This window comes from Pyrgilauda ruficollis, unplaced genomic scaffold (genome assembly GCF_017590135.1).
Source record: "Pyrgilauda ruficollis isolate IOZ18807 unplaced genomic scaffold, ASM1759013v1 scaffold2, whole genome shotgun sequence".
NCBI classification, from domain to species: Eukaryota; Metazoa; Chordata; class Aves; order Passeriformes; family Passeridae; genus Pyrgilauda; species Pyrgilauda ruficollis.
Window position 1 is genome coordinate 1,228,272 of NW_024519206.1, and position 27,883 is coordinate 1,256,154.

The 27,883-nt window shown below is 39.8% G+C and overlaps 1 protein-coding gene and 1 pseudogene across 1 annotated transcript in view; both read left to right on the forward strand.

The window, feature by feature from the left end:
* Positions 1-18,268, forward strand: part of LOC121353141 — a 28,689-nt pseudogene extending 10,421 nt beyond the window's left edge.
* Positions 1-27,883, forward strand: part of CDK14 (cyclin dependent kinase 14) — a 313,331-nt gene that overhangs the window by 44,491 nt on the left and 240,957 nt on the right. The window lies entirely within an intron of this gene.

Sequence of the window (27,883 nt, forward strand, 5' to 3'; positions counted from 1 at the left end):
TTGATCTTGAAAGCCTCCAAAGATGGAGACTGCACAACCTCTCTTGATAACCTGTTCAAATCCTTGGCTGTCAACAGGGTTGAAAAGTTTCTCCTTATGTCCTCTCTTTCATAAAGAAGTTTATGCTTGTTGTTCCTTTTCCTCCCACTATACGTTGTCATAAAGGCCTCATATGTCTTCTCATAGTCTCCTTGGAGCTGCTATTAGATTCAACTGAAAATGTCTCCAGGCTAAGCAAACTTTGGACCATTATACCCCCTTTACAGGACAAGTTCTGTAGCCCCCAGCTAGGGTGCTCTCCATTGAACTTTTGTCAGGTTTGTCAGTGCCTGGTACTGACTGGGGTCAGTAATGTAGATGTGATCTGACGGGTGCTGAGTAGAGGTGCTGGGTCACTTCCCTGGCTCCTGTTCCAGCTACTGACTCCCACTGCTGCTGTGGGCATGGGGCTCTTGTGGAGCCTCAGTCTGCCACCCTCCTCAGGGCTGTGCCTGCACATCTGACCCCTGCACTCATCCACAGTGCTGGAAGGAGGGGACAGTGTTTGGGACATCTTACTCCCAGATGCTGAACTTTTGAGCTTCATGAAGTTTCCATCAGGACATTTCTCCAGCCTGTGCAGGCCTTTCTGGATAGCAGATCTGGATACCAACATCCCACCCCACCCCACCAGCTGCAGGGAGTGTAGTCTCTCATCTCCTCCAGATTGTTGATAGGGATATCAAACAGGGCATGTCTCCAGATGGACCCCTGCAGCACCCCATTTGTTACCAGCTTGCAGGTACAGTACAACACATTGGCACAGCTAACTAAAATTTTTTTAGCCCAGCTAATTGTCTACCCATCCAGAATGTAACATCTTAACTTGAATGCAGAAATGCTGTGTGAGACTGTCAAAACCTAGTTGAAGTCAGTGATGTTCATCACTCTCATGTTGTTCAGAAATCTGGTCAATATTTATAGCAGAGAAGACAATCTTGTTATTCAGGCAAGATTTACCCTTGCTGAATCCATGCTATCTGTTGCCAGTTACTACCCCATTTTTGTGCCTGAAAATGTGCTCCAAGAGGATTTGCTTCATGGTTTTTCCAAGGACCAAAGTGATTAGTTTGTAGTTCCTTGATTGTCCTTTTGGTCTTTTTCTGAAGAAGGGTACAATAATCTTTGGTCATCAGGGACCTTTTGCGGTCTCCATTTCTAAGGATTTCATGTCACCAAAAAGCTACTTCAGGAACAGGTCAGTACTTAGTTGTCTACTTTGCAACCCTGAATTCTTACTTCAGGCTGTCTGGAAATGCTTAAAAGAGAAAAAATATCCTTTCACTATTTCTTCTAGAAGTTAAAATATTTTTAGTTTCTTTCAGGTGTGGTTCTTCCCCCCGATGCTCTGTTCCTGATAGAAAATGAAGTTTACATTTGTTATGGTGTTTTCAAATACAGTGAAGGTATTTCCACATTTGTAACACGATTGATAATCTGCTTATGCATCTAACCACATTGTTCCCTAGAAATTTCAGAAATTGTTTTGCAGCATGCCTCAGTCTTTTTTCTGTAGCCAGAGTTTGTCAGAGGCACTGTGGTTGTCAAGAACTGTTTAGATGGGGATGCCAAGTGCTAATGCACAGGATCACAGTACTAAGGAAAATTGTAGGGTTCAATGTTTGACAGCATTCTCTGTCCTTGTCCTTGGAGGGGAGGTTGGCTAAGATTCAGGAAAAATGGTGCTGACTTTATTTTTAGTGCAGAGAAGCTGTTACGTAAATGCCTGATATCAAAGGTGTATGTGACTTTGAAAATGATTGCGTGTGCTGGATTTTTTCCTCACTGTCTAATCTTTCTAGCATCACCTGGATCTTCAGCACCAGTAGCTGGTGTTCTAACAGAGCTTATTGCAAAGTATGAATCAGAGCCCTTAATGCTTTGTTTGTCTAAAAGAGCAACCTAGATAACATCTGTGTCTGCCCAGCTGTTTTCTTGACTCCAAGCATTACTCATTTGGCTGAACACTTGCTTCACTGACCCTGTTACTCTTAGTAGACTCTGGGGCAGGATTCTGGAATGCCTGAGCAAATATTTTTGAAGATCTTAATCTCTGTTTTGACTAATATGAGCAGTGGCCTTCAGGTATTCCACAAAAGGCTCTTTGAGTATTGCACAAAAACTGAAAGGTTGGCATTTTAGGTGGGGTCTGTGCAAGACACAGAGATTTATCATTACACAAACCATCCCCAACTCTGCTTTGCCTGAGAAGGGTAAATGTCACCATTTGGCTGTGACTCAGCTGCACTGATGATGTAGGTGAGCCTTGTGGAGGTAGAGCAGAGGAGCAGCCCTGCCCAAGGAGGTGTGGGCTGGCTCCATGCATGCTGCTGCCCCAGCCCGCCCTTGGGTGCCTCATGCTCAGAATTGTGCCTCTGATATGGAGCGCTAATAGTTATGTATGTGTAGAATAAAATAAAAATAAGAAACCTAGAATGCCTTTCTCTTGCAATTAGCTAAATTGTGCTATTTCAGATTTATTAGCAAGTGAAGTGGTGTGGTGGGACTTCAACAATAGTGTGGTCACTATTCTGAGAAGCAGATGTGCAACCATAAATGATACTTGCAAGTGCAGGCTGTTAAATATGTAGCCTTATCTTTATGCAGCCCTATTTTGTGGTGTGTACACAATGTGTAATGCAGGGATGTGCACAGAGGGCCTTATATACAGATAGTAAGCAAATAATACATTATATTCATAACTTCTTTTCCTGTGCTGACTTAGAGAGTAAGAAAATTATTGTAGGCCATTCAGTGATACTGATTTCCACTGGGATAAATGATGTATTATAGGAGTGCAACTGGAAATTAGGTGATTAAGTAAGCTTTATATTGGGCACTCTTTAAATACTGCCTGCTGTGGGATTGATGCAGAAATGAAAGTTGTTTCATAGCAATATATCATACAAAAACTATTTCAAGAAAGGTCAGTGGAGCAAATTGGGGAAATTTGGAAGAAAAGTGTATTTTTTCCTATTGCATAAAAATCTTTTAGGTTGTATATTTAGACAAATGTTTTGCCTTGTGGGTGGTATTTTATTTGTCAAAATTTATTTTGCAAGTGGCTGACTTCTTTAAGGCTATTTGTCAGTAAAAAGGATATTTTTCTTCTTCAAGTCGCTGTTACATGATAGAAACTATAAAAGTGTTTAGAATGCCTTTTGTTGAAGTGTTTCCAGTGTGTCATACTCAGCTTTTACTACCAGGGAATAAAGTGTTAATTTTGATGTGTGAATGTGAAAAACCTCTGGGCCTTTAATATGAGCAGTTTCTTTGCTGCTTGTGTTTTGTGGCCACAGTGACTTTCTGGCTTGTTTTCACGCAGGTTAAAACCTCTTTGGAATCCACAGCAAGGCCCTTCTGCTTGCTGAGTCCACTTAAAACAAATCTCTTAAAGCTTCAGAGTATATCAAATTGTTCATTGACGAATGACTCTTAAATATATTAATGAAAGAAAGAAACTTAATGTTCATTGTTTTCCCTTTCAGAAAAAATAATGGAAAAACAGGTGTCCACATTTTGTGATCGAAAGGTGAAATTTCCTTACGTGATAGGGTTCTGTGTCAGCTAATGGTGTTTTCCCTGCAGTCTGCAGGCCTTAAACTCAGGCTGGCTTTTGTCTAATGGCTGATAATGTCACCTTTATGTGAGTTAGGCCGTTTTGAAGTCTTTTAAGTCTTGGAGATAAAGAGGGTTCATACATATGGTGCTGAGCTTTGATTTCTCTGATAGAACACTGCAGCATCTTTCTTCAAGTGAAACAAGGAAATTGGCATTGGGTGTGTTTTAGGATAAAGCCTTTTTATTTCTGCTTTACTTTAATCCTCAAAGTCTTAGCTTCAGAGGTCTACAGAACCTGATTGCATCCGTCTATCAGTTCTCTCCTTGCCAAGAGTGTTGCCTTCCTTTTTAAAATGTATTTCTTTTTAAAAATTATTTTTGGCATTTTTATCTTCACTGCTTTTGTCCCTTGAGCTTTCCTTTAATAAACAGCTGCTAAAATTGCTTCAACCCTTTTGAATCTATCCTACTTTCTTTGCTAGTTTTATTGCCATCTGTTTCCCCATGTTACAGACTAGTGCAGAATGTTCTTGTCACATGTCAGTCCATTTAAATAAATAAGGGTTCCCAGTTTGTTATGGTTTTCCTACGGCATGCCCTATCAAGTGGTGGTTCTCAATAATGTGCTTTTGAGCAGGAGGCCACAAAAGTGACTTGAATCAGTGACTTGGAAGGTGAGTATTGGAGGTCTTAGAAAATTTCCTGTCTGCTCTGTGCACAGGGATGCACTGATCCACTGGGATCAACCTGATCCACTGGGATGCCAGCCATTTGAGTGGGTAAAAGGCAAGCAGAGGGTTTGCCTGTGCCAGCTGTGCAGCAGGGAAGCAGCTGGAGCGCTGCTGGGGAGCAGCTGGCAGCACTGAGCAGGGACAGAGGGGCTTCAGAGCCAGACAGGAGTGTAAACACTTGTCTAGCTGCAGTGGTTCGGGGAAGTGTTTCTGTACTTCCATTATTAACAGATTATGAAAAATGGAGCTAGTGTTTTAACAGTAAGCTCTGATATGACAAATAGACTAATGCAGAATGTAGCTTATTTGGGACTACAGTGAAATCAGTGGAGCAGTATAAGATTTTCTCTATATTTTTGGTGGCATCAAATCATACCATGGAAAAATATTTTAAGTACTTATACAACTAAACTGATTTAGCATTATGCAAATAGGATGGTAAAAAAAGCCTTTTAAAGATAAATTATTTAAAAAAAGGTCTAAATTTTACATTTTTAAAGTTATGATAACCTTTAAAGCACCATGATTCAAAATAGTTTTGACTGGGGAAAAAAAAAAGTTGAAAGTTTAGTTGAGTGGGGTAAGAAATACTCTTATGCTGAAGTTTCAAGCGAGACTGCTAACCTCTTGAGTGTTGAATCAGTTTTTGACAGTAATAGTTATCTCTGCAGAATTAAAATTTTCAACAAATGGGATATTTTAAATTCTGTAACTAGTTCATTCAGAAACTGGAAGCTAGCTGGTAGCTGAAAATCAGGATGCTTTGTTTTCATCTTCAGAGTATCTGCAAATATGAGCCTGGAGCGATGACATGTACCAGTTCTTCAGTCACCAAAAAATAACAATGAGGAGCTTTTCGGATTTCTAATAACTGCAGAAAATAATGTACTTGTTAAAAGATGAAATTTAATTTTGTGGGTTTTCCTGACTACTATTTAAAATGTTTTATTTACTTAAACATCTTAAAACATGGTATCAATCCATTTTGGTTCCAGTTTCCTTCTACATGCTGCTTAAGACAAATTATATGGAAATTTCTATTTATTAGACCTCAATTGCTTGGTTTTTAATAGTAAAACACAAATTGAAAATATTAATACATATGTCATTGTCGAAGCTCATCATTGTGTTTTCTTGCTTTAAAGAAATTGCAGACTTAATACAACACTTCCAATTAGTCAAAACCAGCTTTTATTACCAACTGATACTGTATCAAGGGCAATCCTTTGGCACAAACTTACTAGAAGTTCTAAAACTGGTTTTTCTGCTTGATTAAAAGGGATGATTATAGTACATATTCTATAGAAATAAGAAGGACAAACTTCTGTGTCTGCCAATAGTTTTTATTCTTGAAGGTAAAAAATCCTACATAGAGATCGTGGGCTTAAATCTTCAATCTAACAATACTCTGTAGAGAAAGGACTAGCTGAGGACTCACAGCACATCAAAGAAGCCAGCAACTGATGGGTCTGAGAATAGGTCACCAAATTTGCATTTGGATGTAGTTTTCTTTTTATAGCACAAAGTAAAGAAAATGCTTTAAATTATATTCATTCAATGCTGCCATTTCTCAACAAGATCATATACTTACTGTAAAATGTTTTCCCATGATGACCTTTTTTTGCTTCTTATGTAACCGTGTCTGATCTATGTTTCTGTTTGCGTAAAAACAAGAAACCCTACATGAATAAAGGCAATTTTAAAAAAGAAAACACAGCCCTCTCCTCCCTAAGAACTGAGGCTATATAAAATGCAGGTTATATAAAATGTACACTGATAACTAAAGTCATGACTTTTACAGTTGTGAGGGAGGTGAAACAAAGCCTGGAGTCATGTGCATTGGCTTTCCTATTTGTCTTCTGAAACCTCATTACACTTTGCAAATTTATTGCCTGTATTAATGCTGATCCACTAATGCTAATTCTTGGGAGCTCAATGAAATGCATTTCTGCTGATTTCTGACTGTCATTAGTAACCATGAAAATGTTACTTCTATCTGGATTTGTCATTGTCTTTCTTTGGAGCCTTTTCCTGCAGTTGCTACTCATGAAGGTTAAGCTAAATTTTTGGTGACTTTAAGTCAGGCAATGTTCATGTTCTACTGAAAATTTTTGGGAGAAAGGGCAGTGTTAGTTCTGAGAGCAGATAGAAAAAGGTTTTTTTTCATAACATGTTTCTCGTGAAATATGATAGAGGAATTAAGGTTGAAATGATTTAAATTTAACTGACTGTTGGATGTAGGTTTTTAATGCTTAAGCTTGGGAGGCCGTACTTTAGAACTGCCTACTCTAAAACTGCTTCAGAAACGTTTTGGTATCACACATGCAAAATGTGCTCAAGCGCTTTTGGAGCAATGCTGGTTGGGTCAGTGAGGACAGGTGACATGCAGCGTCAGGTGGCGTGGAACCAGGGCAGTGTGAGCCTCTGAGCTGGCTGGGGTGTGGTGCTCTGCAAATGTCCGTGTGTCTGAGTCTGTAGGTCTGTCCATTTAGGGATGCACTTGAGTAGGGATCCAGGAAGCTCATAGACTGAGTTAAATTTAAAAATATGCTTTCTGTATTTTTGTTCTATATCACAACCATGAAATTTTCTGGTACAAATTTTTAAAAAATCCACTATATGAGATGTGTTTTAAAAATGCCTACAAGGAGCCAAGACATTATGGAGATGAAGCACTGCTGACTGACCTTGCACTATGTGCAATGTCCACGCATTTCCATAATGGCATTACTTTTCCCATTAAGTTGAGTCAATTACAGCAGGTTTTGTTTGAAGTGTTTGCTCTAGTTGTGGCATGAGTGAATTCTATGGCTTTTAAAATATTGCAAGTGTTCTGTAGTCATGGCTGCTTTGCAATCAATTGCAGTTCAGCGCTTACTAAGAAACATAATTTCTTTTTTAAAGGGAATGTTATGATAGAAGCAAATCTTAATAGATTGCAGGGAGTGAAGGCAATGTTTTTGGAGGGGAGATGTGAAAGGAGATAGTAAAGATGACACGTTTATGGTATAGTGCACAATGCGTCAGATCTAATTTTATTCCGTGTCTTTAATAGTAATTGTTGATGCTGGTGTTAAGCCAAAGTAATAGTTTAATAGCAAACCTTAAAACCCTAAGGTTGTTCTATTGAGTGGAAGACATTAGCGTGACACCGAAGGAAATCTTCTCATTGGAATTTGATAGCAGTATAAAATTTGTATGAAAGGCAAGGTCTAAATGAATCCATTAGATTTCACAGTACTTTTAACCTCAGAACCAACCTGTATTCAAATACTGTTTCTTCTGTCAAAGAAAGTGCTGCGATGCTTTTAGCAAGTTATTAAACATCTGAGCCTTAATTTTCCATCTGACAGAGAAAGAAATTAGTATTTTTCTCAGTGGATTTTGAAGATAGATTTCTTAGCACATCTTGAAGATATTCAGATGTTAGGATATTAGGGAGGATGGCCTTGAAAATACAAAGATGAAGTCAGACAAAAGCTATTCAGTATTGCTTGCATTCCTTTGCTCCCATAGCACAAAGAAGTTTTATCCTTTCTATGTGTTTTTTGGATTCGTGCAGTTTTTTTAGCCTTTTGATCCAAAACAATGAAATTAACTTTTGCCGAGACTAAAATTTGGCACCTTCTTGTGAAAGAGCACTTTATTTCTGATATTTTAAGTATAAAGGCCTTCATCAGACAGTCTAAGGAAAAGCCCTTTTTCTACTGCTTGGTTCTGCTCTAAAGATACTTTACTATTGTAAAAACACATATTGCTCTGCAGATTAACAGGTAACTGTGCACCACCCTACGTTTTCCCTAGCTGTAATAGTTTACTTTAAGAAAAAGTGGAGTAGTCAAAATTTTTTATCATATTAAAATGTTAGTTGGACTTATGCCAAATTTACATTAACATCTGGGTTAGTTCAGAAAGGATTTACATGAATTAAAGTAATCACAGTTATACGTAACGTGTGATTCAGGGAATGCATGTGGCACTTTAGATAGAAACTTATGTGTTTGCTTTGAGGTTTTTTGGGTAGTTTTTTGAGGGTTGGCTTTATTTTGTGGTGGTCTTTGTTTGCACTCTGTATGTATTAATGGTCCTGTTTCATGTATCTTCAAGGGTTCGCCTTTGCTAAAGGAAGACCTGGGTTTGTGGGTTTTAGCTTTATGTTTATATAATGAAGTGGGGTTTTTTATTGTCTGGTTTTGACTTGTATTTTTAGAAATCTCCTCTTAGGTGTTTTGTTCTAGTACTAATACAGTCTTCCTAGTGCATTGTATGGAAATGTGTTCATATCTTTAATTGGTATTCATTTTTTATTACTTTAACCTCAGATTTTGGTTCAAGAACATCTGTTTGATAAGGGCAGGCTTAATGTTGTTTATATTACCTGGGTTTGAAATGAAAAGCAGCAATTAAAAAATGTAAATTATTATTTCTTGAAAGTGACCTCAGGGATGCACTTGATCTGTGTGGTTTGCTACTGTTTATGCCATATTATGCAGTTTAATATTCAATGATAGCTTTCCCCCTGCCCTCTCAGAAGTTGAGCTTTAGGGGAATGCAGTTGACAGAACCAGAAGAGAAGCTAAAATATTAATTTAGCACAAACAAATCCCAAGTCCAAACCCCTTGAATTTTGAGATCCTATAAAGCAACATACCACCTTGGAAACTTGTATTTCCCAGGCTGGTACATGCTCTCGTGTACTAAACTCTCCCTGTCTTGTGAAAGAGCATTTCTTACTTCATCTCCATTGAAATGGCTTGGGAAGTGCCAGTGCTCTGGCCTGGCATGATCCTAGGAATGATGTATCTGCAAAGACTGTTCCATTTGTTTAGTGATAAGGCATCTGCTGCTAGTAGGGAAGAACAAGGAGAAGAAGAGGATAGCCTAACTATTCCAGTATAGGACAAAAATTTATTTCAGATCTCTGTAAATACTACTGGCAGCTTTGATGACAATCATATTAGTAAGTAGTCCTCAGTGAGCTAATATTATTAAGCTGTACTTTTTAAAGATAGATTTAAATTGCTTGACCCCTAATTGCCAGCTGTTTTTAGAAAATACATGGTCAATAAAAGGCCTATCAAAAAATTGAGTCATTTTAGGTTTAGTGCTTGTTTGAAGCAGAAATAGCCCAGCCTAAAAAATGAGTACAAACTTTTGAGAATGAGATGGAGGGCACCCTTTATTCTTTATGCTGAAAAAATTTCCAAATTATTCTGCTTGCTTTCTCTCTGTATTCATGGAGTACAGGTGCATTCCAGAGTCCATGTTGAGGCAGAGAGAACTATTTTCATGACTTGACAGCGCGTGCATTCTGCAAGCCACACTGTTGGCAGCATCACTTTGCAGATACCAATTTTCAGAAAATTTAAGGAGATGTAGGAATGATTGGTAATTTTAGAAATTACACATCCTCATTTTCTCAAACACTTAAAGTTTGGAAAGGGCTAGACTTTATTCCCAAGATTTTTCTTCTGCTTTTATCATTTTATCCAGCTTTTCCTGAAATTGGCATGCTGAAAATACTCTTAATTAATGCATATTGGAGACTTGTTAAGGCATGACTGAAATTTTCTAGGATTTCCTATTGTAAAAACACACTGCAATTCCTTAATGGACCTGTGCTAACCTAGTAACCTGTGCACGTGCTAAAGCACAAAAAGGAGTTTCTATCTGGAAAGGGACAGAGTCAGACTGCTCCTGGACATATCCCCTGAGGATTCAGGCCATAACCTGAGGTGCCTGGAGACTGTAAGGGCAAGGATGCTGTTTTTCCCCTGAATGTATTCAGTGCTTCTAATATATGAAATATCCTCCAAGAGAAAGGATCCTAATAAGGAATTTGGAGGATTCAAGAAGATATTGGAAAAGCACAATGGTGTGTATGGGTATGTGTGAAGGGTGAAAGCCTAAGTGAGTATGGAGGGCTAGGAGCAAAGGCAGGATCAGAAGCAAATTTTAGGGAGATGGACAAGAGTCCAGGACTCTGGGAGAAGATGATCTTTGGAGGTCCTTTAAGGATTTCAGATCTCTCTGTGGAGTCCTCAGTCTCCCTGCTCTGTTTCAGCAAATAGATGTGAAACTCACAGACATGCAGAACTTAGATACAGCAGATTTTGGAATGGAAGCTGTTGCTGCTGTTGCTTTTTAAACTTAATTACAGAAGCCTGTGATCTAGTCCTCCTGTTAATAATACAGGTGAGAGAGATCTATATCATCAGGTATTTTAGAGGAAGAAATAATGTTATATACAATAGATTTGAACCACAATGCCACCTTTAGTTTGAAGCTGTTTCTTGCATTTATTTTCATGGGGTTTCAGTGTTGCCATTCCTGACAAATTAATTGCGAGTCTTATAAACTTTGCTCTTGTTCTCAAATGTTTAGAATTTGTCATATGTGACAATCTTAGCATTTTGTAAGTAACTGAGAGATAAAATCAATGTGTGTACTGAAGACCTACATAAAATTTAATCAGGAGTGTTGAGCATATCATGTAAACTACAAGTTTTTAGTTTTCATTTGACCAGGTAGGGCAAGACCCGAGGGGCCTCAACACATGGATTGGTTCTGTGCTGCTGGTACTAACTTCAGAGGAATTGGGAAAAGTGGTTTCCCCCTTCCAAGACTTGTGAAAACTGTGATAATCCCAATTAGCCATCTGTGCATGTATTGTAATTGGTGGTTAGTGCTGTCATGGGTGGTTAAAGAGCAACCAGCCTTTTGTATGCTTATCTCTCAACATACTGGCTGCACACAGGTTAATGAGACTCCCCAGGAATATAAACACCCCTGGTATAAGTGTAGAGCATGAGATGTGTATTTTTATTGCAACATTTCAAATAGAAGCTGTTTATTTTGGAAGTGTCAGATCTGTGTTTGGCATATGAAATTCAAAGGCAGCCATAAGACATTTAAAAGGGATCTTTTCTTGGGTTTTTTATACCACTGTGGCTTTCAGTGGAATCTTTTTTTTGAATTCTTCTTGTCTGAATTTTTATTGCTGTAGCAATTGTTTCTGCTAGTACTGTCTTTTGAAATTTTAAATTATTTCTGCAACCTTTTCTGAAGATAGCTATTCTGTTAGACATATAAGCCCTCATTATAAGTTATAAAAACATTTAAGGATTTTTTCAATAATTTTTGTTTAAAATTTTGTCAGACAGCAGCCGTAATTTTATGCTGGAGTACCTTATGCATAAAGGCTCTACCACTTCTGTTGGGAATCATACCTCAAAAGAGGTGTTCTGCAGCATTTACATTTCTGAGGCCTTCAAACCTTTCCTCAGTTGAACTTTAGGTTGCAGTTTGTCCTTGAAACACTCTTGGGGAATCATAATTTCTATGTTACCATGCTTCTCCTATTTTAAACTTCTTTTTCCGCTTGCTATTCATAATTAAATGCACTATTGGTTTTCATGGTAGAACATTTGTTTTGATCCTGATGTTGTAAGTGGTTTTGTGAACAAAAAAATTGTTTCTCTGTCTATTAAGAGTTTACTAGAGTGAATACTAGAGTGAATACTATTAAGAGTCTAGTAGAGTGAATACCTATTTTAATGACTAAGCTGCCAGGACAATGCTAATTTTATTTTTAAGTATCAGTTAAGAAGACATTATTTGAAAGAACAACAGAATAATCAAGCATCAGTGAGTCTGCTTCTTCCAAGAAGTTTCTAATAAAGAGAAACTGCTACATAGTTTGGTCCATGGACCATATGGATCATGTTGTCTCATTTGTTGAGAATTTATTGTTTTTTTCTAGGAAAAAAAGGTAAGAGTACATTATTATAATTTTACCTGCATGTAGATAGTCATGGGACATCTTAGATTGTGAGAATTATTGCTTCAAGGGGGTTTGACTTTGTTTTATGGTACAGTAAGAATAATTTTCATAGTATCTCCTGCTAAATCAGTCACAAATTAAGTATAGTACCAGGTTTGGGGTTTTCTCTCCCCAGAAGATTTTGCAAGTGGGTTTAGTGCATCTACAAATGGAAGACAGAGCTGGTGGACACCACAGGGAGGCTGCTCATGATCATCTTTGGAAGGAGATGATAATCAGTCCAAGAGACTGGAAGAAAGCAAACATTATCCAGACCTTTGGAAGGGGTGGCAAGCAGGATGCAGGGAAATACCAGCCAGTCAGCCTCACCTCAGTCCCTGGAAAGCTGATGAGCCTCTCAACTGGGAGGCCATCTCTACCCAAATTTCTCTCACTGTTTGGAAGCATACCCCTCCCACACCTCAGTACTACAGAGAGCTCTCATACAAAACTAAATGAAGGGTGTTGTAGAGTTTTTGGTTTGAAATGTTATGCTGTAAGTCCTGTAGTGGTGATTTAAGTGGAAGAAGATGTCCATTCACAGCCTTCAACCTGTCAGTTCTATGGAATCATTCCCTTTGTCATAGACCTTAATTTTTCCCTTTCCTCATGTAATAGGATTCTTCAACTTGATACAAGATAATATAAGCTAGATAAATTGATACAAGAAAATATAAGCTAGATAAATTAATTTATTTTTTTCTGTGTCATTTAACCAAAAGAAGTTTCATTTGAATTTGAATTTGGTAGACAGAAACAGCATGTTTCTTTTATAATTTCCTTTCAAAAAATTAATGAAAATCTGAAACAAGGTAGGGAAAATTCATTCCATCCTCTAAAATCAATATTTTGCTCCTTTTAAAATTATTAAAACTTTGGAGGATTCTTGAATTTTTTATAGGCCACATATTTGCTCTTGAATAAATCTCTTGATGTATAAATCCATCCCAGCCCTCTGCAGCCACGGTCCTCCACCACATGAAAATCCATGTTCTTCTACTTAATAAGATCATAGGACAATAGGGAGTCTATTTTAGAACATACTGTAGTGGGGTTCAGCTCTAGGGGTGTAGAAAGAGATGGTCTGGGGAGGGAAAAACCTCTTAGGTGAAATACTCTGTGGGGATGGGTGCTCTGTGAACATTTAAGCTGCAGCAGCTGTGCCACCACTAACTGTATTTTGTAGAAGTATCTTTAATAGTATGTGGAAGAGGCTTTTTTCTCTTGTCCTTTCTGAAGTTTTTTATCTTCAGCAGCTCACTCCTCCTGAGATTCTTTCTATTTCTCACCTAAGAAGTCCTGGGAAAATAGATAAGCTGCTCAACATGCATTAAAGCTTTATCAGTTTCTGGACTGAAGTGCCCTTCAGTGAGAATGCCCAGGTGAATGCAACCCTCTTGTCTGAATTACTGAGATAAAAGAGGACAAGAAAAGCAGTCTGCAAGGGGGTAGTGACCCAGACTGTAAAGGGTTTTATAGGTCAAAACCCACCCTTTGTATTTAACCAGAGAACAGATGAATATTAGTGCAATACCTGCACTTCTGGTGCTTGTTTCCTGGGACTACTTGACTCAACATTGCAGCACTTTGAGATTTGACATTCCTTTTTGCTGATCATCATTCTATGCCAATTTGATAAGTAAAGAACAAAAGTACAGGTGACTGCAGTGAAACCCTTGTCCATTAGGTAGTGCAGCCTTCTAGACAGATAGAGCTGGAAGGAGGGGAGATGATTCTCACAGCTGCCTCTCATATTTTATCACAAGAACCAAAAATATTCTTAAATCACAGGTTGCTTGAGTGTTTCTATTTAGTTTGTCAACCACTTGTTTAATCTCATGTCATGCCCCCATCTAGCCCAGTGTTTTGCTATCATCAGACTTTCCAGTCATTGTGATTTGTGTGATGGTTATACATCTGTCACGTGTGCTGTGTATGCCATGCAGAAACAGTAAAATATCCATTTTTGAGACTTAGAGGGGAATAGCAACCAACCCTCCAGGTAGGAGAGAAAGGCATGGAAGAGGGATGAAAAAATGGTGTATTAAACCAGTTATTTAGTTGAACTGCCAAAAGTTTTGCAGTCTGCAGGGATTTTGCACTATTTGAGTGATAAAATGATAATGGTATTTCATGCTGATATGTATAAACCAGTGCATATGAAGAAATTAACTGCAGCTATGCATGTGTAATGGTGAGTCTAAACAAATTACATTATTCTGGATAAGAATTGTAGGATCATGGGATGATAATGTGAAGATAGTTGTTAGGTTTTAAGCAGTACTCTGAAAAACAGGCAAACCTTCAGAAAAAAGTAGGAAAAGAAAGGAGAACAAAACCATAGCTGTCATGAAGTTATTGAAGGAATACTGTTTTTATAAATACATTAAGTATTAAGCCTTATAAAGCAGAAATTACACAGTACATGTCCTTCCTGTGCTGGGACCCCAGAGCTGGGTCCAGATGGGGTCTCTCTCCCCAGAGCAGAGCAGAGGGACAAAATCTCCCTGCCCTGCTGGCCACGCTGCTTTTGGTGCAGCCCAGGGCACGTTTGGCTCTCTGGGCTGTGAGTGCACATGGCTGGGTCATGTCCAGCCTCTCATCCACCAGCACCCCCAGGTCCTTCTGGGCAGGGCTGCTCTCGATCCCTTCATCCCCAGCCTGTGCTGACACTGGGGGTGACCCCAGCCCAGGTGCAGCACCTTGCACTTGATCTTGTTGAACCTCATGAGATTCCCATGGGCCACTTCTCAAGCTTGTCCAGGTCCCTCTGGATGGCGTCCTGTCCTTCAGGCGTATCAGCTGCACCACTCAGCTTGGTGTTATCAGCAAATTTGCTGAGGGTACACTTGATCCCTTCATCTATATCATTAGTGAAGATATTAAATAACACTGGTCCCAATATGGACCCAAACCCAAAGCCTTTCATGTGAGTATCTCAAAGTGAAAATTAAGGGAGGCTAAACTCCAGTGCTTTCAAAGAAGATGAGAATTTTGGTGCATGACATATTTAAACTTAAGAAAGAGATGAAGTTGAACTCATTGTTTTGTGCTAAGTTTTAATTCATTTCTGGAAAGCTTTTTTTCCCCAGCTAAAATACTGTAGATGACTTTGAAATAGGGTATCACAGAGCCTTGTCCCTCTAGGAGATCAGCTGTAGCAATATACGTAACTCAAAAATGAAACATTTTCAGGGATTCATCCCTGGGATTTATACTGGTAGATATTAAAAACTAATGTTATTTCTTTATAATTGTCTCTAAAGAAAATCTTTTTTAAGTCTGTCTCTTATATTCATCATAAAAATTTGTGTCACAGAAAAACTACTATTCTTTCCTGGTTAGTGTTGTTTTTTTGGTTTTGGGGGTTTGTTGTTTTTGTTTTCTTTTTTTTTTATCGTTTTCTTTTAATTTTTTTAAAATTATTTATTTTGATTGCAAACATGAGTATTGTCAGTTCTCTGGGTGTCCTGGGTTACATTGTATGGTGTAACTGAGCTATGTATTCTACTCCATCTGCATTACTCCTGATGAAGTGTTAATAGTGGGTTGTTTGCAGCAGCTGCCCAGTGCACACCCAGCCCTAAGGCTGCAAGCTGGGTGTTTGATAAGAAAAAGAGGCAATCCCTTGGTACCAAGGTAGTGTTTCTTTGTCTCACAAATTGACTCAGCTGTGGTAACTACACCCAACCTAAGGGGGTCCTCTCTGCCAATGGGCCCTAAAGACTCAACAGCCCCACTGGACAGCTGTAACCACCTAGGCCATCAAGGACTCCCCAAAATATGCTATGACTTATAGAATGACATCATTCCATTGTGAAACTCCCCACTCTGAGGAGGTGCTGGCGCTGCCTGAATCTGGCCATATATAAACTGGGTGCTTTGGGGACATGGGACACCACGGAAGAAGCTAATCCTGGGCACGCCCACGCTCCTGGGCTACGTGCTTGGGCTGGGATACAGAGCCACAGGTTTCACCACCCACTCTGACATCAGGCCTGCTTGTGGTGCCAATGACCCCGTGGATGACCAACCTGCCCCGCTGGGGAAGAGAACTGTGGGAGACCAGACGAAGCTGAACCAGAGAGCTGATGATGAAGATGAGAACTTGAATGACACCGATTTTGGTGATTTCAATGGCTATGCTGAGAGCCTGTTCTCAAGTGGCCCCTATGAAAAAGATAATGAGGAAACAGGTGCTATTTATGTGTCTTTGGAGAAGAGGATGGATGAAGGCAGAAAAGAGAAGGGAACAACAAGAAAAAGAGGAAATAGGAAAATACCATATGGAACAACCTAAAATTCAGTGGCAGTTTTCAGACTTGAAATGGAAGTTAGCAGAGGTTACTGAGGAGGAGTGGCTGAGTATTCCAGAGGCTGGTGATGCCAGGAAGGAGCAATCATCAGAGGAATCTTTGGTATGAGAAGCTGACTCCTGTCCCTGACAGCTTCTTTGAAAAACATTTACAGTAAGGAGAGAATCGTACTTCCATGGACCCACAACAGACACAGTTTGGTGGATTGAATACTCCATATCTAGGGGCAATGAATATGCCATACCCAGGAAGAATGACACCAGGCTTGATGACACCTGGGACATGTGAATTGGGTATGAAGAAGACTGGCCAAGCTAGGAGCATCTTGATGGATACGAGGCTAAGCCAGGCGTCAGACTCTGTGAGTGGCCAGACTATAGTGGACCTGAAAGGATATTTGACAGACTTGAATTCCATGATACTCACAGATGGAGGAGATATTGATGAAATTTAAAAAGCCTGTTTATTCCTGAAATCTGTCCAAGAGAGCAATCCTCATCATCCGCCAGCCTGGATGGCATCAGACCAACTGGAGGAGGTCACTGGCAAACTCCAGGTGGCTTGACCACATCTTGAAAGGAACAGAGCTGTGTCCTAAGACTGAAAATATTTGGTTGGAAGCTGCTCAGCTTGAGCCTGGAGATACAACCAAGGCTGTTGTGGCCCACGCTGTCCAGCACCTTCCCCAGTTTTTCTGGATTTATATCAGAGCAGCAGAGCTGGAGATGGATATCTGTGCCAAGAAAAGTGTCCTTGGGAAAGCCCTTGAGCATGTTCCAAACCTGGTGTATTTGTGGAAAACAGCTGTGGAGCTGGAGCAACGTGAGGATGCCAGGGTCATGCTGAGCAGTCCTGTCCAGCCAATGCTGAGCCATGGTTGCCATGGCACTGGCAAGGCTGGAGACATGAGAATGCTCATAAAGTACTTGACAAAGCCCAGGGGAATATTCTGATGGATTGTGACTTCTGGATTACTGCTGCCAAACTGGAGGAAGCCAATGGAAACACCCAGATGGTGAGGAAAGTCACTGACAGAGCCATCACATCTTAGGTCTAATTGGTGCTCCCTGCTGAGTGGGGAACTCAACAGGGAGCACCAGATACAAGATGCTGAGCAATGTGATAAAGCTGGAAGTGTATCCACATGCCAGGCAATCATGCGAGCTGTGACTGGGATTGGGATCGAAGAAGAAGAGGAAGATGAAGAAGAAGATGAAGATCAAAACCAACCTGCATGGAAATGCAAACAGTTGTGTTGCTCATAGTGCTCTGGAGCATGCCTGAGCCATTTATGCCTATTCCTTGCATTTTTCCAGAGCAAGAAGAGCTTGTGGCTGCAAGCAGCCTGCTTTGAAAAGAACCATGGATCCGGAGAATCCTTGGAGGCTATTTTGCAGAGAACTGTTGCTCACTGTCCCAAAGCAGAAGTGCTGTGGCTCACGGAAGCTAAACCTAAGTGGCTGGCAGGAGATCGAAGTGCCAGCAGCCAGAAGCATCTTGGCCCTGGTTTTCCAGGGTAACCCCAACAGTGAGGACATCTGGCTGGCTGCCATGAAGCTTGAGTCAGAGAACAATGAGTATGAAGGAACAAGGAGGAAAAGGCTCACAGCAGTGCCCCCACAGCAAGGGTCTCCATGAAATCTGTGAAGTTGGAATATGTGCTTGGGAACATTGCTGTAGCCCAGGAGCTCTGTGAGGAAGCCTTGAAGCATTATGAGGACTTCCCCAAATTGTGGATTATGAAAGGACAAACTGAAGAGCAAAAAGATCTCGTAGAGAAAGCATGGGAGGCTTTGTAATGCAAACTGTATATGGAATCAGTCCCTAAACCCACAATATCTCTTTTTATATATTGCAAAACTAGTTGGCACTATGTTGCATTGTATTTTGTTTCAGACAGTGACTTTTTAAGTGAAGTTCCACAGTACCAGATAATGCATCTGGTATAGTGCAACTGTTGGTATTGCAAAGCATGTTTAACAGCATGTTGTACTTGGAATAACTTGTCATGCATTCCATTGTGCAGTATTATCACTGCTTCACTTGCCATCTTAAGATAAAAATTATTTTCCTTGCATTCAATGCATTTGTATCATTGCTGGATTGTTTCATTAAGGTCATGTCTTCTTATCCCCTATGTATTCTAACTCAAACTAAACTCAGACTTCTCAGTTTAAGGAAGAGGGTCATATTTTATGGTCACCTGTGATGGCAGGGATATGAACTGGGGTTGGAGAAGTGTTCCATCCAGCAGTCAGTTTCTGGACACAACTTCTTGAATGTCTTGTTAAATAATTTCTTAAGGAAATATTATAAGTGGCTTGTGAAGTGACTGGCTAGATGTCTAAATGACTCTCACAAGTGAGTAAATTTTTCAGAAGTGTTAATTTTTTCCTTGTATATTGAGTCTGCAGTTGTCAAAATGGAAAGGTTTGTGTTGAGAAGCAGTGGCTCTCCTTAGCATTTTCTTCTATGAAGAGAGAATGGGGTCATATGGATGTATGAAACTTTTACAAATTACTGCATTTGGTTATTATTTCTTGGAGAGGAGGGAAATGTTAGCTGCCTTTCTCCCTTGCTCCCTGTCTCCAGTCCTCTCAGATGACTCAGTGTAATGGAAATGGGATATTACTTTCAAGTTAATTTTACTAGTCTGTAGTATGACCACACAGAACATATGTAACTACTGGCATTTTTTTACTACGCCATATTACTAAATGATGATTTGCATTTTTAGTTAATTGACCATCAGAGCTGTGACATTGTGTAATTTCTCTGGTTTAAGTGTAGCAATTTGCTATTATCTTGAAAAGCTCCAAAGATACCTCCTTATAGGTGAAGAACTGCTCCCAAGTGCTACATAGCATTTTGCAGTCTGCCCTGGGATGAAAGTGTTGGCAGGGCTTAAAGTACTTATAATGTGAAACTTGTACATGGAGTTGGCTTCCAGGGAGAGTTTTAAAATCTAAATTGAACTCCATAGTTATTTGACTATTTTTTTTAGTTGTTGTATTGAAACTTTTTTTTTAGATTAGTTACTCTCCCACCCCATTGGAAGAAACCCAGTGTCATGCTACAGGGACCTTTGTGTTTTCCATCAACTCCATTAATTCTAGATAGCCTTTGCCTTCCAGCCACGTTCCCCCCACCCTCTCTGTGGTACCATGGGCAGCAGCAGAGCACATATTTGTGCTCTAGCAAAGTTATGTTCAACCACAGTCTGCAAATGGTGTTGGGAGTAGGGCAAGGGATGGGGCTAACAGAGGAGAAGGAGGGGGAAAAGAATAGTAGGGAGTGCTGGGAAGCCTGCATGGATGAACAAAGACTTCCTAACAAGAGTCAAACATAAAAAGGGATTATATAGAAGGTAGAATTGAGAACAAGTAGTGGGAAAGGAATACAGATGTGTCTTCCAAGCACGCAGTTACAAAAGACAAAGCCCACCTGGAACTGGATCTTTTGAGGAAGGCCAAAGACAAAGGCAACAAGAAGGGCTTTAGAATTTTTTTCCCCAATTTTTTCAATACAGTAAAAATAATTAACTTTTAATTATGGGAGGTTTGTGTGAGTTGTAGCTCACTGCAGAAAGGCCCTGCAGAGGGAGATTTAGACAAAGTTAGACCCCTTGGCAATGATCAACTGCAAAGTTTAACAAGGGTGAGTGCCAGGTTTTGCACCTAGAGTGGGTCAATCAAGTATGGACAGACTGGAGAATGACTGGAAGGCAGCCCTGCAGGAAGGAACATGGGGGTCCTGGTGAGTTGAATATGAATGAGCCATACCCCGGCAGGCAGGAGGACCAGCCATGTAATGGGGGGCATCAGGCCCAGCACCGCCAGTTGGCAAGGGAGGGGATTGTCCTGCTCTGCTCTGCTCTGGGGTGGCCTCACCTCGAGTGTTGGGGGCAGTTCTGGGTGCCACAATATAAGAAGGATATAAAGGTATTAGAGAATGTCCAAAGGAGGACTGCAGAGATGGTGAGCAACCATCTAGGGGAAAGCTGTGTGAGGGGGGGCTGAGGTCACTTGGTCTGTTGAACCTGGAAAAGAGACTGAGGAGAGACCTCACTTCAGTCTACAAAAGCCTTCTGCTTCCTCAAAAGAGGAAGCCTTCTGCTTCCTCAAAAGAGGAAGCCTTCTGCTTCCTCAAAAGAGGAAGCAGAGGGGTGGGTGCTGATATTTTGTCTGTGGTGACCAGTGACAGGACCCAAAAGAAGGGCATTAAGCGTGTTGGAGGGGTTTTGGTTTGATACCATGAAAAAGTTATTCACCCAGAGGGTGGCTGGGCACTGGAGCAGCTCCCCAGGGAAGTGGCCACAGCACCAGCCTGACAGAGTTGAAGAAGCCTTTGGACAACACTCTCAGACAAATGGTGTGATCTTTGGGGATGGTCCTGTGCAGGGGTAGGAGCTGCACTTCAGTGACCTTTCCAACTCAGCATATTCTGTGATTCTATATCTTTGTAGGATGTTTGACTTGCTTTAACTGTCCCTTGGCCCAATACCTTCTTTGCTGCTGGAATGCAGATCTCTGTTTTTCTAGCTTGCCTTTTTTGCCTGTGTTTCCTCTTTCCATGGCTGTCCACCACTTTTCCCTTAACATGGTGCCTGTCTTTTGACACACATTGGTCTTTGCAGGTGCTTACTCACTATCTTTTTTTCTTTTTCCTGAGCATCCTTCTGTCCTGTTCTCCCTCAGCCTCAGACAAATTTATTGTTGACAGAATAAGGCCAAGAATTGTAAACATTGTGAAAATATTTTCTCATAATTTCGACTGGAAGCTCTTATTCATGTTTTCTTCTGGGCCTCACACTTGAGAGAGAGGAGAAGAAAATTTTGTTCCAAAGAGTGGAAGTCATATTTTTTCAGGAGATCTGAAGATGCCTATCTGGCTAGAAACCAAGTTGACAAACTGAGAAGTCTGGAGATGTCCCTGTGACTAAGGCTGGGAAAAGGAGGGGAAGAGATAACAACTATTACATAAGTTTGGAATCGTCTTATAGAATTTGCTTATGCCATTCAGTTTTACGTGTTACTGGAGGCATTGATGTTCAGGTGTGAGCAAGTATGTCAACATGCGTAAGTTTTGGTGACTATGGGGGGACCTGAGCAAATGAGTTGAGTTTGAGCACACTCCGCATTCTTCAAAGTGGAACTCTACAGGGGAGCTCATTTCCAATGGTTCTGTGATGAGGGTCACTGGAGCTGCCCAGGGCTGTGTTTTACCTGCTAGTTCATTGTAACTCATCGTTACATAAAAATGAAAAATATTTCAGAAAGTTCAAGCTGAGCTGCATGCTTCTCCTCCTGAAGGTTTCGCTGATGTACACATTACTAGTCCCTGTCCTAGTATGGTCTGCCCAGTGCTCCCCCAACCCCAGGATATTTCTGGGGAGCCAGGAGCCATCTGAAGCACAGGCCAGCAGGGGTTGCTGTAGGAGTAGGAGACGGAGAAGATGCACTTCCTTCTTTTTGGAGAAGCCCTCTCTGAGTGTTTGCCAGAGTTTGCTCCTGCTGGCCTCTTTTCCCTCCTGCCACACTCAAGGTTTCTTGGGCTGAGTAGTGGATTCCCAGCACTGAGTAGGTGTCTATTGCTTACTCACAGCCATTTGTGTGTTTTGTACATTCATAAATTAAATAGTATGTTTCATCCTTAAAATGCTGAAACTAACTTGAGAGTTCATATTTTGACTCAATAAATTTTAAATACTTTTTAATATTTATGGTTTATGAAAAAGTGGATAGTGGTATTCATAGTACTTGTTTCCAGGGGCCCATAGATTATTTCTATAATGTCATTTTATCACTCGACAACTTGCTGATATCCTTCAAGGCTGGGACAGAATTAAATTGGGAGTGATTAGTTTCATCTTTTTATTGAATATTGAGTTTTTCTCCTTAATTCCTGTGAAATCACAATTTGCTATTTTGACTGCAGTTCTGTGTTGGGTTGGGGCAGTGCTACACTGTAAATCAATATCTTTTCAAAAGGACTGCTGTAAATTGCCTAGATAGCATATGCATGGTTACTTTGGCTGCAATGCTGCTGCAGAGCCTGGATACTCTGCCTTTCTGGGAACTCCACAGGCAAGTCCATCATATATTAAAAAAAAAAAAAAATCTTTTTAGAAAGAGCATAGTATTGTTGATGAAATTTAGACAGAGAAATATTGTACCCTCGGTGCTCATCTGTACCTTTTATATTCTACTCCACTGGGATTACCCTGTCTTGAGGGATTTCTTTGTTTGCTGCTTTAGATTTCCCCCTTTCTTAGCTGTAGTACAGCCGTACCATTTCAGCTTGCTAGTGCAGAAAGATGTTGTGAATTCAGTTGCTGAATGAGAGCCCGGCCTGACTGCAAACACTAACATTGCTAGAGAGATGCCAAAGAGTTGCAGGTGAATCTGACCTGATCTGGGCAACAGCAAAACGGTAAGATGCGGCTTGTTTAAATCTCTGGGATTAATTAGGTGCTGGGGTTTCCTGTTTCAACCTGAAGCCTAGTTATCACATGCTTCCAACTTGAGCAGGATTCATTCTGTGCATGTCAGGGTGGGTTTTCTCGGGAATGCTTAACATCCAGGCAGAGGGAGGCGGTGGGAAGCTGGGAACGCCACATGAGACCTCTCGGCAGCCACCCTGGTGAGATTCCCCAGCAGTACTGCCTGCGGTTTGTAAATACCAGGGAAAAGGTAGGGGAAGGCTTAAAAGCGATGCTTTTCTTGATACAGCTTTTTATCTCTCTCTCTCTGGCAGCTTTATTTATAATTGTATTAAGAGGATAGTATGGGCAATTTTTTCCGATACATGCTTGGCTGAACGCCCTCTGGGATGAGTGAGTGAAGGACGTGATCAGCCACTTTTTCATCTCTGCTAGCAAGTCTGTGCATCTTGCTATATCTGAATAAATGTCTGTAACTGTTACAGATTTGCTGGGTGGTAGAAGATAAAATTAAAATGATCCTTTATAGAAACATACTATTTCATGGATGTCAGAATATTTTTTTGCCTTGTTAACCTCTGTCATGATTTTATTCCTCTTGCACGCTGTCTTTATTTAATATAACAAAAAGTGAGGTAGTCTTTTTAGGTAGTCATTCCTGAATACTTATGTAGGAGTGTGTTGACAGCGGTTTGGATCTTAGTGGAATATTTCAACATATGAAAGCTTAGAGCAGCAGTATGTTCAGGGAAAGAGAGGAAGAAAAGAGCAGCAGTTAGCATTAGTACAAGACAGAAAGATTAAAATGTGGCTGTAGTATGGAATTATTTGAATTATTTCTGATGACTTAACTGACAGCTAGTGTGTTTCAGTTGTAGATCAAGCCATAGAAAACTAACTCTCAACAGAAATCCATTGGAGCTAAGCAAAAAAATAGTATTTCACCATATGTTCTACTATTTAAAGGAAATGAACTGTGGTAGTAACGGTAGAGTGATGAGAGATGGTTTTTGCTTTTACTAGTTAAGGACAAAAGCAAAGGGGCTTTTTTCTGGAGGAGAATGCTTATCTTTATGCAGCATGTGAATTATACTCCAAGAAGAGATCAGTTGTATATCAGTGTGGGATCAAATAACTACTTTGACAGGGATTCATGTTTTCTTTTTCTGTACTTGCCAATTAAAGGGTTCTTCTTCTTTGTCACCGAATATGATTAAGGGGTAAAGATTCAATCCTACATCAATTATTTTATGAAGGTTTCATTATTATTTTGCTGGAGTTCCTTCTTTAAAAATGCTGTATATACTGTGATGTAAGTGATATGAGGTGGTCAGTTTCACACTATATACAACCTTAATATACACAGTTTTTTATCAGAAAGTAGAGATGCCTTTTTTTGTTGTTGTGGTTGAGAATTACATGTAATGTTTCTGTTGCAAGAGTTATTTCAGTTGTATTATTTTTTAATGATTTTTGGAAGCTTTACTTTGCTTATATTGTCATGCCTATTAATAAGTTACAAACCATTGTTTAATGCATACAGGTAATCCAACCACTTGTGTTTACCCACATATTGTACAACAAATGGAAGTCCAGGCATGAGGGATTTTTTTTACAGCAAATTTTAAATTGTGTTTTTCTCTTAGTGCTATCTTTTCATCTACTTATATATGTGAATATTGTTGCTTCCATCATCTTTCTAGCTCCAAGTGTTTCTTCTCCCCAAGCTTAAAGTCATCATCTCTGCTTGCTTGTTACTACTGTCTCTGAGTTCTCATATTTTGGTTTTCTGAGCTTAAGAAAATAATAATGTTTTGGACAGATTTTATTGATAAATAATATTCCCTGTGGAAATATGTAGTTAAACACAGAGCCCAAACTCACTAGCTGGAAAACTGAACTTAAAATGTGCAAAATGTGGTCAAAACTTAAGAACACAGATGGGAAAGGGAAGAAATACATTGTTTAATAGGCAGTTATTGCCAAGTGCTCTGTGAGTGTAAAGATCCTTGTGTGAATCGGTTTTGTAGTGAGGCTGGGGTCTGTCACAGCAGGAAATAAGGGATTACCTGAGGAGTGAGTGTTTGCCATAGGTCTACTTAGTGATCCTGACTCCAGGAAAAGAGAAATTCAAAGAGTTGTAGCTGAGCAGGCAAAATATCATCAAGATCTCATCTAAGTGTAAGGTTGGTCAGCCATTTGATATCCTATAGCAAAAATGGTCACCTATCTTCCTTTTTCCTTTATTTTTGGTATTTTGCTGTGTAAATCTTAAACAAAACCAATGCCTGAAATCTCTAAAACCAAATCTGCTCCAACAGGTTTTGACATTTTCCCCTGGCACTGTTAGCACTGGTGGGCTGTTTGGAGGGTTGATCTCTGAGCAGGTGCTCTGTCTGTCTCAGACAGGCAGTTCTTTTTTCTCCCAGAGCCCCCAGAGATGGCAGCATGGGTAGAGCCATGGAGGGGCTGTGATTAGGCTGAAGAGCTAGGGTGCTTGGCTGGTCCCACAGGGCTGTTCTGCTGGGTTCCAGCTGTGGAGGGAAGGGGTGAGGGATTATTTTGTTTTTTAAGGGAAATCTTTGAACAGTGCCAGCTTCCGCTGGGTGTTTGCCGCTGCAGATTTCAGTAGCTGCCCTGGGTGGGTCTTTGGGGTCAGCAGGAGTTTGCTGGGGTGAGAGTGTGTGTGAGTACTCAGCCTGGGGCAGGTAAGAATTTGGGCTGTCATGTTCAGCAACCACGGGATAGATGTGAGTGCAGATGTGCCCCTTAAAGGTCACAGGAACTGCTGAGCAGATCCAGGCAGTTCTGTTGGGGTTATTTCCCTTTGAAGTCCCAGAAAGGCAGAAATACTCAGCTCTCAGGGACTACTGGGCACGGTTTGTAAATTGGGTTTGATAATACTAGCCTTAAAATGTTCCTAAGTGTTTCAGGTATTGCTACAATGATAATTGCGGTTTACAATCCCTGTTGAAATGAATAGGAGTATCCTGGCCAATATTACCTGAAGCAACAGAGAGCCTGTGCAATATCAGTTCTCCAAAACCTGTTTCTGAACTAAAGAAAAGACTAGCTGGTGTTCTTAGCTTGGGAAGAAAAGGTTAATTACTATATTTTGAACTTGAGTTCCCTTAGGTCCATACTGGCTTTCAGAATCTTTAAGTTTTTACTGCTACCTGGTTGGGAAGGAATGTACTGATCATGTTAAGAATCTAACCCTTAAGGATTTTATTTTTCTTAATATAGTTGTTATTATAATGTTAATGTCAGGACAAGTTCTTCCAACAGCAACTCCATCAGTCCTTAAGTGCTCCTTCCACCTACATGGTGACTTCTGTGTTTTGGTATGGTTCAGTGAATACCTTTCTCTGACTGCTTTTTGCTTTTGACAAAAGTGTATTGTGTATTTTCAGAATCGTTGATTATATGCATCTCTTTGATATGTGGCATATTTTTTACTGATATATTTAATTCCACTCCTAATATAAACCTACACATATTTCTGGATTTAGCAGTTTAGGAGAAAGCAAGTAGTGAAAGAGTAATTTAACCTAGTACTGAATGTTGAATTCAGGGGAGTGATTTTTTGTTATCAACCCCATAAACACATCATTTTGCCTTTGTAGAAGTAACTTCTGGGCTTTCTCTGCATTGCTGGTGATCTTGCTCTTTTGTTTATCACATTCCTGGGGGGATGGGCTTCTCTGAAGTTACTGTATCAGTTCTGGACTGGCCTGCAGAGGTCACAGAAACATGCAGTTGTATGTGTTAGTTGTCTTTTCTTTGGTGGGCTAATCAGAAATGATGTGAAAAGTATGAGTGGAGATGTTTCTTTTATTTTGCATATTTTTCTTGGATTTATTGTTGAAATTTTTGTACAATAATTCTACAGCTGAACTTGCTATCTCATCCTGCTTACTAGTTCTGTTGCAGCTTCTGATTGAAAAATAAGATGATAAACTTAAGCTAGATGTTATATAAATGTAAAATAACCTAAGCTAGTAACTAATATCATATCAGCAAGCTTTTGATCCTGTTTTTTTAAACAAGAAATTGAATAGAATTTATGTCAGTTATATTTCAGTTTTGCTGTGTTGGATGTTTGTAATTTAATATTAAATTGTATACAACTTACCTGAAGAGGGAAATACCAAATGTTGCCAAGTGAGCAGTGGGGAAGTAAAACCACTAGGAAAAGGCATAATATCTATTTATATATTGTGAAAGCTTGGCTTCACTTAATTCATTTCTGATGCTTTTCATTCTACAGGCTTAGAGCGTTTGAATATGTCCTTCTCCATTTTATTAAATCTTTGTGTAAGTACACAGAAAATATATTTAAACCATTAGAGAGTATGTGTGAAAGAGGTTTGCCCAGACTTCCCTGTAAATAGTGAGGGTTTTAATGAACAAATTGGTTCTGTTGTTAAATATTGGCTATAGAAATTTTATTTTAATGTAATGCAGAAGAATCTTCTTGAAAAGTTCTACAGTTTAATGATGGACTGGTTGGTTTTGCTGCTGCCTAGGAAAACGGTGGAACCAGCCCCCTAACTTTCAAGTTTGCAAGGAATTTTCTGTGTTTGGCAAAGTAGTCCAGATACATAAAATTATATAATTATAAAATGTGATTGTACTGCTGGTAGGCAGCTGTGCAGGGTAAGTTATGCAAAATATCTACAATCACTCTCAGTTTTGTGACAATTTTGTCATGAGAAGCTTAATGTACTGTAAGGTTGGAGGACTTCTTACACTGATGTTCTAATGATAGATGTGATTTTTGACCAATTTGATTCTCAAAATTTGTTGCTTGTTGAAAGTGATTCATGATGAACTCACAGCTTTGGAGGTGCAAATTGCCACCAACTGCAGAAGGCTTGGCTGCTTTGTACTGTTACAGCTTATTCTTTAAAATTCAATTGAGCACAGTCATAAGTCTACTATGGCATGTTTTGGCTTGAACACATCGAAG